Below are 17,918 nucleotides of genomic sequence, written 5' to 3' on the forward strand. Positions count from 1 at the left end.
AGTGAATTTATTATGGGCGGGTACTTATTTGGGTTGAAGCTGGCTCAGCATTTATGGGAATCTATCTGTTACTTTGTATCTTTAGCTTCTAGATCCTAAGGAAAGAACAAATTTTACAGGAATTTTGGTAGGTAAGAGATTTTTTGTTTCAGTATATGTTAGAATAATCTTGAAGTTTTGGACTCTATAAGCACTCGCTCCCTTTCTTGAACTCTGTCCTCTCTGTGCTAAAGCTGTAGCTTAAAAAAAAAAAAAAAAAAAAATCTGACAAATATTCTCTTTCAGAAACAGTTTCAGCATTTACTTATGGATAGAAATACAATTGAGCAGAGATGATTAGAGATCTGTGTACTGGACATGCACACCTCACCTCTACAGTTACTCTGTGTGAAGATGAACATAGTTGCCTGTGACAATTAAATACTGTCCGGAGAGCGGCAGTATTCTTTGAAGGCTACGAATGCTCCAGAAGGCCAGATGATGGTAAGCCTTAAATTGAGAGAAAACATATTTGCGTGTTTCTAGAGGGAGAAAGAAAAAAATTAAGGTTTTTTCTTTCAATTATTGTATTTTTATGATTAATAAAGTGGAAATTACCACTTAGGTAATTGTAATTCTTTTTTCAACTTGTATCTATAAGAGAGGATCCCGTTTAATACAATTGGGAACAATTATATTGGTAATGAATCAGATTAGTAGCGTCCGCTTAAATTTCGGCCAAATCAATTAAACATATACAGGTAATGCAGAAATGTAGTCAGAGTTTAATTTTCACGAACTACCAGACGTTTTGCTTGTTCGTAATACCACCGATCCACTCAGTGAAGACAGTAAATTCACGAAGTTCTTAATATTGATAAAAAAATTTCATTCAAACTTGTAACGAGGATGTTCCTCAGTCTCTTTAATATATACTTTCGATATATCCGCCTGACAGTATTGATTAAACTGCTGACAATAATGATAACCCTTGAATATTTCATAAATACTTCAATATTAATGGATATTGTGCATGGTTTCGCATGCTGTTCTTTTAGATTTTAGATTCGCCTTTCTCCCCAAAGAGTTTTAATGTAGCTCTTTTAAGGCAACCCTAAGACGTTTTGTTTACCTTCAATCATATATTAATGATCAGTAAAAAAAAATGAATTATATTAAATAAGATTTCCAAGAATGGCCGAAATTAGTTTGAATTTAAACAGCTTTGTAGCTTGTTGGTAGAGTGCAGGGAATGTATGAAGGTAGGTTTGTGGACTGTTGCTTGGTTGCAGTAACAGCGAGATCAGGTTAGTGCCGTGTGTAGTAAGAATTTAGCAGTAAGATCCAAAATTGTTATTCATAGTTCGTCTTACTTCATCTCAAGTGAATATACAATTCATTATTGTACCAGAATTATTTATAGTACTCTCTTTGTTTTTTGTTGTATGTTATTATTACCCAAAAATATATGTTTTCTTAGCTCTCGCTGCCTGGATAGATGTTATTTTTTTTAATCAAGAGAAGGAAAATTTGGCAAATTTTTTAACAAAAAGATATAGTATATTCTCTCATGCCTGCTTTCAGTTCAAAATGTGAATCAACAACTTCATCTTCGTGACAGGACACAACATTTAACCTGTAGAATGTAACTTCCTTTCTTGAACACTCACCACATACACCTTTAATTGTGCCTGAAATACCTACAGGATATACTCGAACAGTAGCTGTTAATGTGAGGTAAGGTTTGAAAAACTGCTCACCATATTTTCATTGAATGCCCTTTTTATTTTATTAGTATTAGAGATAAGAAATAAAGACATTACCTCTTTCAGTTTGCCTTATTTGATGTTCTACGTTAGTGTTTCCAAGCTTACAATGAAATCTGCACTGTTTTCTTGCATGAACGTTTAATTCTTTCAGAATATAGAAAGAAACTAGTTTAAATTCAATGTTCAAAATTTATTTCGTTAATGAAATGATTTGTGCTATTTGCTAATCCTAACTGTACTTAATACAGGACAGTATCCTAATGGTCAAATCAAAATATTTCCTTCTGATGTAATTAGAGTTATGTGCAGCAAGAGCTTTGCAGATTTTATATTTTTATAATGAAATTGATGTGCAGGTTTTTTAAACAGTTTTTTGCCCATATTCTTCCAGCAATTTTGCCTGCAGTTTCAGACAAATTGTGATTGCGTTAGCTTTCTGTAAAGATAGTGACATTCACTTACAAATTTAGTGTTCTGGTTATTACGAAATTACTTTCATTCAATATTTTTCTTGAATAACTAGAGTTCTTATGCGTCAATCACGCCATCAAGCCAATCTTACAATTAGATAAATATTTCTTATATTGTCTATTATCCTTAGTTTATCTTAACCTACAATTGAATTTAAATTTGTAGAATCATTTAAAAGAAAGCTACATGTTTACAAGAATTGTATTGACTGATGTGGATTTGATTTTTCAGACTGAAAATAAACGATAATGGAGTACTGCCTGCGAAACTGTTCATCAAATTAAGCCAAAGTGAGGAAGACGATGAAATATCTATACTATTCAAAAATATTAAACTCTTTTTCTTTATTAAAATCAATTATTACAAAATGTATTATAAAATTGTAAAAGGTAATTTGTACTTTTAATTTATTATCTATTATTCTTACAGTTTTACATTTTGTACAATAATTTGTACATTTTTTTGTGAAAATAAATGTGTAATTGCTAACTAAATGAAATAGAAATCAATTAATTTTAAAAACGTTTTTATTTATTCACCTAATTTGCACATAAACTTAATATTTTATATTATATTTTAAAATATAGAAATTAAAAATAAATAATTATAAATTAGAAAATTCTATTGAAAAAAGACATTTAAAGAAATGTATAAGACAAGAAACATGCTGAAAAAAAAGAGACATTAAATATTATCTATTTTAATAGTTGCAAAAATGGTCATCAGGTAGCAGCACTTACTGGATCGTTACAATAAAAAATTATTTTTAGTGTCTAAATAGTTTTTAAAATGGCCACTAGGTAGCAGCACTAACTGGACATCTGTATATAGGATCTGTAACAGAAAATTACCTTCAGTACGATCCAAGAGATCGAAGGAAGAGGAACTTTTGTGGTCGGTCTCTTTAATTATTATAGTTCTAATAAGCACCACCAGGTAGCAGCACTAACTAGACCTCTATATATAGTTATGGTAACAACAGATTACCTTCAGTACGATCTAAGACTTCAAGGGGAGAGGACACTCTGTCGTCGGTCTCTCTAAATATGTCAGTCTTGTCTGTGAATATCACACAAACAAATTACTTTAAGATTCTAGAAGATGGAGGAGAGAACACTGCTCTGTTGGTCACCCGAAATATATCTAACAAATCTCCAAGTGGCTCAATGTTGGTTATAAATTAATGTAAGAGTGCGGTAATAAGATCCTCTGAAAATGTCTAACGAGTTCTATGAAGTAGAACAAAAATGTTGGTTAAGAAGATTCTAGTATTGATGATAAAAGTTTTTAAGGAATTAATAAATATATTTATTTAAATAAAAATGAATTAAAGATGGCTTCTTCCTTCCCTTATGAGTACAAAACAATCGAAGGCAAAGTGTCTTTTAGTAACGAACGTTACTAAACCATAAAAACTATTCGCCCCACCCTCCCTCCCATGTGAATTTAACTTACCTATATAGAAGCAATGTCAATATGGCCTCAATGGAAGGAACATCCATTTATTGTTTTTTTCTCAGCGAATACAATTTATTTCAGATTAATTCTCATTAAATCTTTTAACAAAGACATAATACCACCTAATTATAATTTTTCTTAATTAATAAAATTAATTAAAATACTAGATAATTAAAGAAAACAATGATTAATAAAAGAAATGTGTGTTAATTCAAGATATGGCCACCAGGCAGTACTAAAAACTATCACTTTCAAGCTATTTACATCTTTTACTTTAATGTCAACTTAAAAATATATTTTTAAAGTCCACTTAGGCAAATAAATAGTCATTTTTTGCAGTAATAGGTTTTATTTATTATGTTAACAATTTAAAGCATAAATTCATAAAATGAACAAGATATAAAATAATAGTACAATTACACTTTACAATCCAATTAAATTCTTTAAAATTGATACATGATAAATTTATTTGTATTTTTCCTTGGATAAATGTTCTTTTCAATGAAATAACAAATAAAAACTCAATAGTAAATTTAAATTAAGTATTTAAACTTAATTCATTTTTATGTTTATACTGAAGCAACTTGTCTTTTTTCTACATATTATCCAAGAAAATCAAACTTAGTTTGAAATGTAAATACTTTTTCATTTAAAATAAGTCATTTTTAAACTAAATTAAACATTTTGCATTTAATTTCCTTGAAAAAGAATAAAAATTAGTTTGGATTAAAATTATTTATTAATATTAAACAAAACTATTAAAGCAATTGTAACTGCTACGCTATATTTCATTAGATATTTTACACTCAAATTAAATAAATATAACTAAAAGAAAACTATTGCGTTGATATCCAAATGTTTATTAAGAATACAATATTTTTATTGATGAACCAGAAATAAAATTTTCGTAAATATAAATATAGCTCCATATAGCTATAAATTATTTGTACTTCACTAAAACTATTGAAATTGTATTTTCCTCTTAACAAATTGAAACTTATCTCATTAAGACAAAGGAAAAGATGTATATAATCTGTAAACATGTTTTATTCTTTTTAATACAACCAACTTATAAAATTATAGATAATGCTACTATATCTGAAACATTACTACATAAGAATGCGTGCTAGAATTAGTATTCTATCTTCCTTACATTGCCCAGAATGTAGAAATGAATGCTTGAACTTCAAGTGCAGAAATATTGTTGGATGTGATGAAGATCTTCGGAGTGGGTACGGTCCCTGAATACTAATCTGATTAGAATCCCTGATTAGAAAAGGAGTAAGGGGGAAAGAATGTACATAAACATTATTATTTGAATATTAATGTTAAGAAGCAAAAATAGATTTTGCATAAATTGTAGTTCATTCTTTTTGGTGACTGATTCATAGATTCAATAGGATGAAAAAATAATTGCCATTTCAGTCGTGATACATTTATTATGCCGGAGCTTTCGACCTAGGGACTAGGTCATCTTCAGGGCTGTGGAATATATTTACAGATTATTAACAAATGATTCTATTAAAATAATAATATAATATGTATAATATAATGAAATTTACAAAAATTATTTACCTAGTTTACAAAGTAATATTTTTACATTACAGGGTTGGTGTGTCTTCTGTCTTGTCTGTTCATGGACTGAGTGTGATCGGTCTGTGTGTCATCCCTCAGTCACACTCAGTCCATGAACAGATAAGACAGAAGACACACCAACCCGGTAATGTAAGTAAACTAGGTAAATAATTTTTGTAAATTTCAATATATTATACATATTATATTATTATTTTAATAGAATCATTGTTAACTATCTGTAAACATGTTCCACAGCCCTGAAGATGAACTAAATCCCTAGGTCGAAAGCTCGGCAGAATAAATGTATCACGACTGAAATGGCAATTATTTTTTCATCCTATTTAGCATAAAATTATATTTTTTACGTACATTCTTTCCTCTTACTCCTTTTCCAACAATTTTACTCATGGACCGTACCCACCTTGAGAATCTTCTTAACATCCAGCAACATATCTGGTACTTTAAAGTTTAAGAGATTAGCAAACATTTCTAGGCATTTATAAAGAAGTACTAATTCTACCGAGCATTCTTTCGAAGCTATGTTTCAGGTATCATCATCTATAATTTTATAAGTAGGCTGCATTTTAATAGAATAAAACATTTTTACAGATTATCTACATCTTTTCCATTGTCTGTATGAGAAAAGTTTCAATTTGTTAAAAGGAAAATACGATTTCAATAGTTTTAGTGAATTATAAAGGAATTTTCCAATCATACAAAACTTACTTTTAGGAAAGCCATGGAAAAAATATTCAATTTTATTTAAAAAATTGTAATATTATGTATGCATAAATAATTTAACTTGTCTTTTTCAGACAAAATAACCAGATTGTCAATTTAATCGTTTGTATTTACTGAAATTTAATTCTATTTCATCAATAGAAAGATTTTATTTTTAATAATAACGTTTTCTATTAGTTATTTTTCGATATTTAACGTGGAAAATATCTAATAAAACAGCAAAGCAGTTACTTTGGTTTTGCAGTTACTTTAATATTAAATAATTAATTTTAGACAAAACTAATTTTTATTCTTTTTTTCAAGGAAATTGAATGTAAAATTTGGTTTACTCACATATTAAGCTCACTGTTTGGAAATCTAGGCGATAATTTTCTCCATGATTTGAATATGTACCCATTTATGAGTCCACAATTCCTGTTTCTTTCCTGTGTAGGAGTTTTCCGGGAAATCGGAAGGCAAAATCTTCAAAAATTCCTTTTAATACACTCCTTACGTTAATATTGTTGCAATCCTAGAAAAAAAAACTTATTGTAAGCTTTATTCTGATAAAATAAACTATTTTACATGTACCTTGAACTTTTTTAAGATTTAAATGAAGTTAACTTGATTGAAGTAACTGTAAATATTTAATTCCTAAAAGACTGTTTCATTATCAATGGTACAAAATGAAATTAAACAAGTACAACGTTTAGAATTTAAAAAAACTTAAATAACAAATTACATTTTTAGTTACTTTCAAAAAAACTAAATCTTATCTCATTCTAAGTAAAGATGAAAAATATTCAGTAATATGAAAAAAAGGTTTTATATTTGTAGATTAGTGTTTTAGTGGTTAGGTTCTAGAATTAGAGTGAGAAGCCATAAGCCTAACCCATTGCAAACTAAATATCCACTTTGATTCTTTAGATTGCCCATATTTCCTAGTGATATTAAGGTGTTTAAGTGTAAATGCGGCTGATTGTGAGAGGATGACGTTCATGACAGTTTATCTATAGGCTTGCTAACATTGAATAGTTGTACACATCAACTGCGTTACTGTGTAAATTTTGAGTGTACTATTGACGGATGGATATGGTCGAAGATTTTAATGGATTAAAATTACTTAATAAAAAAAATGACTGTGAAACTGAAGATACACCTTTAAACTATTACAATACCTAAAGAAAGACTCTCAACAATATAAGGGAATTTCGACGTAATTCAGCTGTTTGTCTCGAACTTTTATTTAAAGCAACACCTGTTGAAACTTCCGTAACTTAAAGGTGTTACTTACCGCCACTGCAGCTGCTGCTACAGCTACTGTTACTACAGCTCATGTAACTTCTACTACAGTCACTGCAACCTGCTTCAACTGCAACAGCTACTGCTCCCCACTGAAACTGCTGCTACAGCTACTGTTACTACAGCTCATCTAACTTCTACTACTGCCACTGCAACCTGCTTCAACTGCAACAGCTACTGCTGCTACACCCACTGCTCCCCACTGAAATTGCTGCTACAGCTACAGCTACTGTTACCCCAGCTCATCTAACTTCTACTACTGCCACTGCAACCTGCTTCAACTGCAACAGCTACTGCGGCTACACCCACTGCTCCCCACTGAAACTGCTGCTACAGCAATTGTTACTACAGCTCATCTAACTTCTACTACTGCCACTGCAATCTGCTTCAACTACAACAGCTACTGCGGCTACACCCACTGCAACTGCATACTTTTTAATTTTAAGTAAATAGGTGAACTTTAAGACATTAGGTAGTTAATGAATTTGTGGTAGGTATTAACTGAAAATTACTTTTGTTAAATTTTTAGCATTAATTAATTTAAATAATGTTGTTCTTTTGAATGATTTATACCATTACAATTAGTAAGAATGAATTCAGACTAAGTCCAATTTTTTTGATTTAAGCCTGTACACATAAGTTTTAAATTCTTTTACTAAATGACTGGAATATAAATACATTTTTATGTCAACTAGTATGAACGTTTTGATGAGGTTTGAATGAAACTTTTCTGAATTAATTTTGGGCATATTGGTCCTTTTAGCTGAAGAAACAAATTATTTCAAATGCCTCTAAATTGTTTCAAAAGTATGTTATGAATTTACGAACAAGGATGAGTTTTATTACTTGAATATTTTGGTCAAAATTTAGTTCAAAAAAATGTGTTCATTAAAGTTACATATGTACTTATCTTTTTTCCTTATTGTTACAGGAACCGAGTTCGTGTTAACATCCCCGGGAATGATTGCTTCGGAACTTTTTTTACTTTTTATTAACTACTATTATCATTGATATTTAACCAGTGCGCATTTAAAAGTAATAGCATCGGGTTCTTCCAAATTCCGCTAAAGTAAAGCCTGCGAAGTATTTGTTGGCGATATATTTTTAAATAGTGTCAAGTGCCCAGTGCCAAGTCGACGACTGACGAGGACTGCTGCTCTTCCCCACCGCCAAGACAAAGACGCAAAGGACTACATCGATGGATATGTAACTGCAAGATATTGTTACACATCCCAACCTACAGCATAAAAGGTAGACTGGGGAATTATAGTGGTTATGTAGATGACGTTCGGGCGCGATTAGTAGCGTGTCACTCGCTCTAGGCTCGCCTGCTGCGAGTGGCACTCTATAATCTCCACATCAAAATTTTTTTTTTTTATACTTGGCCAAATTTTATTTGCGAACTATCTTTTCAGTCAACGATAAATACTTGGGATTTATTTATAATTATGATTCAATTTATTAGGGCATGTTAGGAACTTCAAGAAGAAGGATGACACAACATATTATATAGTTAAAGTAATTTCAAAATTAAAGTTTAGAATTTGCTTTTTAGTTAAGGTTTTCAGGTGGACCAATACAACATATTAGATAGTTAAAGTAATTTTCAAAATTAAAGTTTAGATTTTGCTTTTTAGTTAAGGTTTTCAGCTACACATCAACCAGCTACTTTGGAAAGTAACAACATATTAGTTAGATATTTAAAGTCATTTCAAAATTAAAGTTTAGAATTTGCTTTTAAGTTAGGGTTTTCAGCTACACATCAACCAGCCAACCTTTCGTGCACGATATACTATTAATGCATGACAAAATGACACTAGTCATTTTATAAATAAATAGAATCATAATTATTCATTTATATGGCCACTACTAATATCCTTCTTCGGAACTTCAAGTCCAAGTAGAGCAGAGCAGGTCAGTCAATTCTGCATGTTACTAAGCATGTTTTCTTTCTCTTCTAGATTATTTTAAATATTTATTCATATTTATCTTATTTATATATTATGTATTTATATAAATTATGTATTTTTACTATGTTTTTCAGGTTTTTATATTGTATTTTGTTTTTGTTGGTTGGTTTTGTTTCAGTTCTTTTGTTGTTTCATTCTTTTCGTTTTTCGATTTTCAGTTGTTTGTTGTTGGTTGTAGTGTTGGTTTTTCTTGTTCTATTTCTTTGTTTCCCCCAAACGCGAATAATTTGTTTTCCGCCATTCATGCCAAATTTTTTTCGCGGCAAACCGTATTCCAAAATCACTAGTTTTCACCCCGTTGCCTTCGCAGGTGATGGATGCCAATAATACTATTGACACTTCCTAATAAGCCTGCTTTTTAAGGGGGTCAAAACTGGCTGGAATGCGGTTTTTTTAAAGGCAAGAATGGTATTATTTTGGGGGGCCAAAATTCTGAGCTCTACCTCCACGAGGTGCCCCCCGGGCAACTGCTCCTCTGAGCAGGCTAACAGAGCCAGTTCCTAAATCTTCTCAATTTTTTCCAAGGTATCTTTATAGCCTTTTGATATGAAAATAGTGCAAAGATTTGTAAAGCCGTTAGGGAGATCATGCCGTAAACAAGAGGAGATCTTCTCCTTCGACTATGATTCGACTAAATGTAGCCAGATTGTACTCTAAATCTTTGAAAATTCTCCAAAAAAATTTGTATTGCAAGTAAGATCAAAGATATATCGCGAAAAGCAGTATAAAAATTCGAGTATAAAAATTATATTAATATTATTCCCAAGATCCGATAGATAGCATTACATGGACAACTGACAAGAATCACCCACTCATCCCCGGAGGTTCTACATTCTGCCACCAGAGTGACCAACTCAAGTGAGCGGGGTTTTCGTTGAGTGGGTATATAGCTACAAAACTGTTCACTAACTAGTTTTTGCGCCAGTGATTACAAACTCACCAAGGCAGTTAGTAACTACGAATAGTTTCGTAAATTGTGGAAATTATTACGCGTGTGAATCTGTTTTAGTGAAATAAAATACTTAAAGAGTTGATAATTTTGGCTTTTGAAGGTAAGAGTCTTTTAAAAATTTATTTTGTATTTTTTAAATAACATCGCCAACTCAATCTGATAATCTTATCAGTATCACTAGAGATAATGTCAACCAGTTCAATTATTTAATATATATATATATATATATATATATATATATATATATATATATATAAAAATTGCTTTTGGTTACTTATTTTAATCATTTTTCACTTTATTTTTGAAATTTTTAATTAAGAGATTTTTGACATTTTTAAAAAAATTGACTCCAAGTAGGAGGAATTAATTTGATTGTATTTCCGTTAATGAATATTCCGTTAGATCGAATAAAGATGAAAAAATTTGGACAAAACTCTGGCAATTATCGAGAGATTACTCTTACCTTGATCGACCTTGGCTTTCAGACTCAGTTCTCGAGTTTTAAGTAGACCATAAACAGTCTAAATATCTTTCATACACGATGTCCGCACCAGCAATGTGCGGAATTGGAAAAAGTTAGCGGCAAGGCAGCATAAATCCTTCACGCTTTGAAGTGGCCCTAGAAGATAAAGTAAGAATTAGAAAATGCTAGAAATTTGAAGACTGTGAATAATAACATTTTTAGATTTTGAGAAAAGACCTCGAACGGCTAACGAATGACGATAAATATAATCAGTATAATTGGAATAAAATGTGAACAGAACTTAGGAGAATTAACATGAAAGTCATTTTATTGAATTAATTCTATAGAAATGCAGATATATGCCAGTAGAACAGTGATCCAATTGGTAGGAAAGAAATTGGAGAAGCGGTTTGGTTATAGATTTTTTTAGGGGGGCTCATCTGGAGGAAGGTATCTCTAATGTGCCAAGTCCTTGCAACGTACAGTTACATCAGCTTTAAAATTTTTAACTAAATTAAAACCTATTTCAACGAATATCACACCAACATCAAACTGTGAAAATGAGACAGAAAGAATCAGTGATTACGTGAAAAATTGCCCCGCAAAAGAAAAATGGGCAATCAGCTGAGAGAATATTCAAAAGTAATTACAAAAAGTAATGAGAAATTGCGGAACCGTAAACAAGAGAGCTAAATACCAAATCACTGAATTGAATTGTGGAAGAAAGAGATGGATTAAAGTGGAATCATTTTCGTCAACTAAAAAAGAATAATAGGTACACTAGGCTGAGTATTTTAAGGGATTTTTAGAGAGGATTGGCAAGGATAACGATAGAACGGAGAAGCGCCTGCAAGAAGACAAAGAGCACAATTTACATTGATAAAAAATAGAAGAAATAGTACCCGAAATGTTAAGAAATGAGGGAAGTTACGATAAAAAGATTTTTCAGTACCAATAACATGTAGTAAATCCTAAATGAATGGGGAAGCAGCGATGATTGACTCTTTCTTTTTTTTTAAATATGTTAACAGAAATTAAAAACCATTGAGGAATACCCAATCTTCACTTTTGCAAACTTTCCAGTTTTATTAGCAGAAAACTATAGAATAGAATAGAATAGAAAAGAAATTTATTATTCTGGGACAATTGTCCCCTAAGACTAGAAACAGGTACAAATAGAGGCCTTAATAGTTTGGCCTGTGATTAAGCAGAAAATAAATAAATAAGTATTTACAAAAAGTGAAAATAAAAATAACAGCAGAAATTAAGGAAATAAATTAAAACAATTAGAATTTCGGAGGAAGCTGAATAGAAAGGAGATAACTGAATAGATAGGGTAGGAGGGATTTAAAGATAGATAGGGTAGGAGCATGGCGGACAGATGATGGCAAGGAGTTCCTGAATAATGCTAAAAAATGTTTAAGTAACCTTCAAGTACCTGAGAGCAAGAGAAAGGAGTCTTGGAACAAGAAATTTCTGAGAGAGTAGATGCAGCATGTAGGATGTTCGGGACTGACAAAAGTGGCTCCGGAAATCGTTTTGAAATAAGTAAGCTAAAATGCGTAAGTGACATGTACCTTCTACTCCAATCTATTTTTAGTCCATTATTTTTAATTACTTTCTTGACCTCTGTCGAAAACTCATCTTTCGAAGGGCAACAACCTAAGAAAAGTAAAAAGTAAGAGACATAGATTAGAGACATAGTGTAGTAGGAAAAATCTCAACGTAAAGGTAATCATTGAAAAGAACAAATAAAACAGGCTGAGTTGGGCTGGAACACCTGTTACTTATGCACCCAAGTCCATGTGCCTAGAGAGCCGTATCTAACCCAGAGTTGGCAGAAGATGTGGGAGGCCTTGAATTAAATGAGAGGAAGTACCCGCCACGCAAGTGTTGTGGAATTAATGGCATTGACAGCAGAAAGAAACCTTGTCGAGGTTCGCTAAAAATTGCATTAACCAACTCCCAACAAATGGGAAACAAAGATATGATGAAATTCCCGGAAATATCAATTCAGAAAGCTCTCTGACAACAATGCTTCTAAAGTCAGAAAACGTTTATTTTTCTGACTAGAAAGAAAAGTTTTTATGTAAAAATGGAATTACTGCTTTATCATCAATTTTTTTTTTAGTGACCTCATTAATTTGTGAATACTGTAGTTTATTTTATTATCCTACAATTACAAGCAATACGTCAGTAAATAAATTATTAGACGCTAGCCTTGAATTTTCAGGTTTTTATAGCAGATATTATCATGGTACAAAAACAATGTTAAGCCAATGTTTATGTTTTAATTTCTAAAATAATTGCATGGAAAAAAAACATACAGGACAAATAAATAGTCCCTGGCTAAAATGTTTTCGTTCGAACGTGTGAAAAAGTCGATGAAACTGTTTTCTTGACAAAATTCTGTAAAGCACTTGAAGCTATATTATAATGTATAAGTATTAAAAAGCATCATTTCTAATGGCGTAGCACATTGGAGGCATGCTTTTTGTAGAAATTCATCGAGATGTAAGTAAAGACATCTTTTGAGAGCACTTTCTAAAAAAGGATTAAAGAAAATCTTTGGAACTATTTTAAGAAGGTTTAAAAAATAAACTTGTAGTCAATTTGGACTTCCACGATAAATTTTTACAGAAATCTTCGCGCCTGGAACGACGCCGGTGGCCCAATCAAAGTTACAAATTACTAACAAATATCTAGTGATAGTTTGATCTGTAATTTTTCATACTAATTTCACTAAGTTATTGAAATAGCGTTTAGTTGAACTAAAGTTAAAGTCTGATAAATTTCAAATTATTAGTTAACTAAAAACTCTTCATAAATAATTGCTTACCTGGGTAAGAAGGATCACACCTCTGCAAGCGCCCCTTTTATTTGATGACACCTGGTGAAAGTATCCTTTAGGAATGCCTAGATTCTCCTGACTGGGGTGTCATAAATCACGTTCAGGCCCTAATTGCTTTCACTTCAAAGATGTATGCCCGTTCCTGGATACTTTTCTAACAAAAAAATCATATTACTATACTTTAGTAATTAAAATTTCCTAAAAACAATCACTTGTGAACACAATCACAAACGAACAATCTCACTTGACATTGTTTTTGTGTAGAAAGCAGTGCAAATAGATAATTCATTTACCTAGTCTTTATAAACCAGTGAACTGTATTTCACTACCTAGGATGTATAGATGACAAATATTACATGAAATTTATTCAACAGAAATACAGATCATAAAAAAATTATTTCGAAATCGTTTGATAAAAAAGAACAAAAAACTTTTAAATCGAGGAACAAGTATAGTTAGTAGCAAACAAAACACTGATAAAAACAAAATGAGGTTAACAACTAGAAGTATTTACTTACCCCTGAAAGATCCTAGTAAGCAGTTTGCGAGAAAATAACTTAGTACAACTGTAACTTGTTAAGATCAAAATGAAATGATTGAAATATTAAAATAATATTTTTTATGATATCCATAATAAATATTGTCTATAAAAGAAAAGAAAATTCACAGCAAATATACTTAAAAAAAAGAAGAAAGAATGAAGTCACATACCTGATGATATTTGTTTCGAAAATGCTTCCTATAAATTTTCCTATAAAACTTCGTACATATTTGTCCAAATTTGTATTTGAATAATTTTTTTGGGAAAATTCATTTTAGGCTTTTCTTTACAAGTGTAAGTTAAAATATTCTCATTTTTAAGTCTGCAACTTAAGGATTGCTGTTAGAGAAAATGGCATCAGAAATTCACACCTGATCTTCTTTACATATACACACATTTTAAACACTGTATCAAAGAATAATGTATATTCATGTTATATAGTAATTACTTATAATTACAGAATATACATACACATTAAAACCTTTTTTAAGAATTTACTTTAATTTACTAAGATAAACCTAACGAATCAACAACATGCATAAGAAATTAAACGAGTCATACAAGTGGAAAGTTAATAAGCCGATGAATACCGAAAGAAACCGAACACAAACGATTAAGGCTAGATTTTAAAAACCTTAAGTGATGGTTAACCATTTTGGTAAATACAAACCAACCAAATGATTTGAATTTGGATGACTTATGTATGTATATTTATTTCCCAAATAAACCTTCATAGAATTAATTTTTCGTCTTTCAACTAAGTTTTTCTTCTGATTAATTCTCACATTGGTCTGGTTTTGGGACATCAGAGACGGAAATTACCTTTTATCACACTAACTGTGCGTGAATTTTACCACTTTTTCGATGATTATTTGAACTTTTACTTTTAAATACATAAGTACGACCGGGTTTGTTTAACTTACCGAGGGGCATTTTTTTTAAAATCAGATGCGAAAATTACCTTTCAATTATACCAACTAGGTTTTAATTACCAGTTTTTCCTTGTTATTGGTACTTCTACTTTCAAATAAGTACGACCATGTGTATTCATTGTTACACTGATCTGGTTTTAGGACCTTACAAACGGAAGTTTAGATTTAACCACGGTAGCTAAGCTTAAATTTAGACTTTTTCCCCATTTATTTGCGTTGGTACCTTCAAAAAAATAGTGATCCTGTGTGTAGATTCTAACATTGGTCTGGTTTAGAGACATCAAAGATGGAAATTACTATCGATCATATTATCTGGGCTTGAATTACCAATTTTTCCTGGTTTATTTGCGATTGAACATTCGATAAACAGTGACCAGGTGTGTACATTCTACACTGGTCACGTTGCAGGGCTTCAAAGACGGAAATTACCTTTAAATCGTACGAACTGGGCTTGAATTTCCAATTTTTCCTGGTTTATTAGCACTTCTACTTTCAAATAAGTACGACCAGGTGTATACATTGTAACACTGGTCTGGTTTTGGGACTACAGAGATGGAAATTACCTTACAATCAATCGAACTGGGCATGAATTTCCATTTTTTCCTCTATTATTTCCGATTGTATTTTCGAAATACAATCCTGACCCTGCTTGTACACCCTAACATTGGTCTGGTTTTTGGGCTTTTGAGACGGTAATTACCTTTCAATCGTACGAACTAGGCTCGAATTTCTAATTTGTCCTCGATTATTTGCGTTAGTACATTCAAAAAAGGGTGGCCCTTTGTGTACATTCTAACATTCGTCTGGTTTGGGGATATTAGAGACGGAAATTACCTTTTGATCATAAGAACTAGGCTTGAATTACCAATTTTTCCTGGTTTATTTGCGATTGAACATTCGATAAAGAGTGACCACGTGTGTACATTCTATCACTGGTCACGTTGCAGGACTTCAAAGACGGAAATTACCTTACAATCAATCGAACTGGGCTTAAATTTTCATTTTTTCCTCTATTATTTCCGATTGTATTTTCGAAAAAGAGTGACCCTGCTTATACACTCTAACATTGGTCTGGTTTTTGGGCTTTTGAGACGGTAATTACCTTTCAATCATACGAACTAGGCTTGAATTTCTAATTTTTCCTCGATTATTTGCGTTAGTACATTCAAAAAAGGGTGGCCCTTTGTGTACATTCTAACATTGGTCTGGTTTGGGGATATTAGAGACGGAAATTACCTTTTGATCATAAGAACTAGGCTTCAGTTACCAATTTTTCCTCGATTATTTGCGTTTGTACTTTCGATAAAGAGTGACCACGTGTGTACATTCTATCACTGGTCACGATGCAGGACTTGAAAGACGGAAATTACCTTTCAATCATATGAACTGGGCTTCAATTTCCACTATTTCCCAGTTTATTTGCACTTCTACTTTCAAATAAGTACCACCAGGTGTATACATGGTAACACTGGACTGGTTTTGGGACATCAGAGACCAAAATTACCTTACAATCAATCGCACTGGGCTTCAATTTCTAATTTTTCTTCGATTATTTGGGTTAGTACCTTCAAAAAAGAGTGTCCCCGAGTGTACATTCTAACATTTGTCTGGTTTGGGGATATTAGAGACGGAAATTACCTTTTGATCATAAGAACTAGGCACGAATTTCTAATTTTTCCTCGATTATTTGCGGCCGTACGTTCAAAAAATAGAGACTCCGTGAGTATATTCTAACATTTGTCTGGTTTGGAGACATCAGAGACAGAAATTACTATCAATCATATGAACTGAGCTTGAATTTCCAATTTATCCTGGTTTATTTGCGATTGTACATTCGATAAAGAGTGACCAGCTGTGTACATTCTACACTGGTCACGTTGCAGGACTTCAAAAACGGAAATTACCTTTTAATCGTAAGAACTTGGCTTCAATTTCCACTATTTCCTAGTTTATTTGCACTTATACTTTCAAATAAGTACGACCAGGTGTGTACATTGTAACACCAGACTGGTTTTTGGACATCAGACACCGAAATTACCTTACAATCAATCGCACTGGGCTTCAATTTCTAATTTTTCTTTGATTATTTGCGTTAATACCTTCAAAAAAGAGTGACCCCCGTGTGTACATTCTAACATTTGTCTGCTTTGGGGACATCAGAGACGGAAATTACCTTTGAATCGTACGAACTTGGCTTGAATTTCCAATTTTTCCTGTTTTTTTACATTTATACTTTCAAATAAGTACGATTAGGTTTGTACATTGTAACACTGGACTGGTTTTTAGACATCAGATATCGAAATTACCTTACAATCAATCGCACTGGGCTTCAATTTCTAATTTTTCTTCGATTATTTGCGTTAGTACCTTCAAAAAAGAGTGACCCCGTGTGTACATTCTAACATTTGTCTGGTTTGGGGATATTAGAGACGGAATTTACCTTTTGATCATAAGAACTAGGCTCGAATTTCTAATTTTTCCTCGATTATTTGCGTTAGTACATTCAAAAAAGGATGGCCCTTTGTGTACATTCTAACATTGGTCAGGTTTGGGGATATTAGAGACAGAAATTACTGTCAATCATATGAACTGAGCTTGAATTTCCAATTTTTCCTGGTTTATTTGCGATTGTACATTCGATAAAGAGTGACTAGGTGTGTACATTCTATACTGGTCACGTTGCAGGACTTCAAAAACGGAAATTACCTTATAATCGTACGAACTGGGCTTCAATTTCCACTATTTCCTAGTTTATTTGCACTTATACTTTCAAATAAGTACGACCAGGTGTATACATTGTAACACTGGACTGGTTTTTGGACATCAGAGACCCAAATTACCTTACAATCAATCGCACTGGGCTTCAATTTCTAATTTTTCTTCGATTATTTGCGTTAATACCTCCAAAAAAGAGTGACCCACGTGTGTATATTCT

At 31.8% G+C, this 17,918-nt stretch overlaps 1 protein-coding gene and 2 long non-coding RNA genes across 18 annotated transcripts in view; 2 read left to right on the forward strand and 1 right to left on the reverse strand.

Annotated features, from left to right (window-relative positions):
* The first annotated feature begins 489 nt into the window (after positions 1–489).
* LOC141461342 (uncharacterized) lies at positions 490–2,732 on the forward strand. Of its 2 annotated transcripts, XR_012462777.1 has the most exons (3): positions 494–1,362; positions 1,564–1,716; positions 2,451–2,732. It is a non-coding gene; the product is annotated as an uncharacterized lncRNA (long non-coding RNA). The 2 variants fall into 2 exon arrangements; XR_012462776.1 differs by having other exon boundaries at positions 490–1,716.
* Positions 2,733–4,039: 1,307 nt separating this feature from the next.
* LOC141461358 (uncharacterized) overlaps positions 4,040–17,918 on the reverse strand; it is a 49,052-nt gene continuing 35,173 nt past the window's right edge. The window contains exons 1-7 of one of the 14 annotated variants that reach the window (XR_012462798.1): positions 14,523–14,627; positions 14,222–14,390; positions 13,499–14,154; positions 12,098–12,321; positions 10,660–10,815; positions 7,267–7,698; positions 4,041–6,504 (exon numbers count right to left, since the gene is read on the reverse strand). This is a non-coding gene — a long non-coding RNA (uncharacterized lncRNA). Of the gene's footprint in view, positions 6,505–7,266; positions 7,706–10,659; positions 10,816–12,097; positions 12,322–13,498; positions 14,155–14,221; positions 14,628–17,918 lie in introns of those variants that run through there. The other 13 variants (XR_012462801.1, XR_012462802.1, XR_012462790.1 and 10 more) reach the window with 13 other exon arrangements.
* The window catches only part of LOC141461352 (CD151 antigen-like), a 106,548-nt gene continuing 98,737 nt past the window's right edge, over positions 10,108–17,918 (forward strand). For both annotated transcript variants that reach the window (XM_074142339.1, XM_074142347.1), the window contains exon 1: positions 10,108–10,296. The gene's annotated coding sequence lies outside the window, so the exon portion shown is untranslated. The remainder of the gene's footprint in view (positions 10,297–17,918) is intronic.

The sequence above is a fragment of the Rhodnius prolixus genome, unplaced genomic scaffold, assembly GCF_049639745.1.
Source record: "Rhodnius prolixus isolate KJV_2025 unplaced genomic scaffold, Rpr scaffold_6, whole genome shotgun sequence".
NCBI lineage: Eukaryota > Metazoa > Arthropoda > Insecta > Hemiptera > Reduviidae > Rhodnius > Rhodnius prolixus.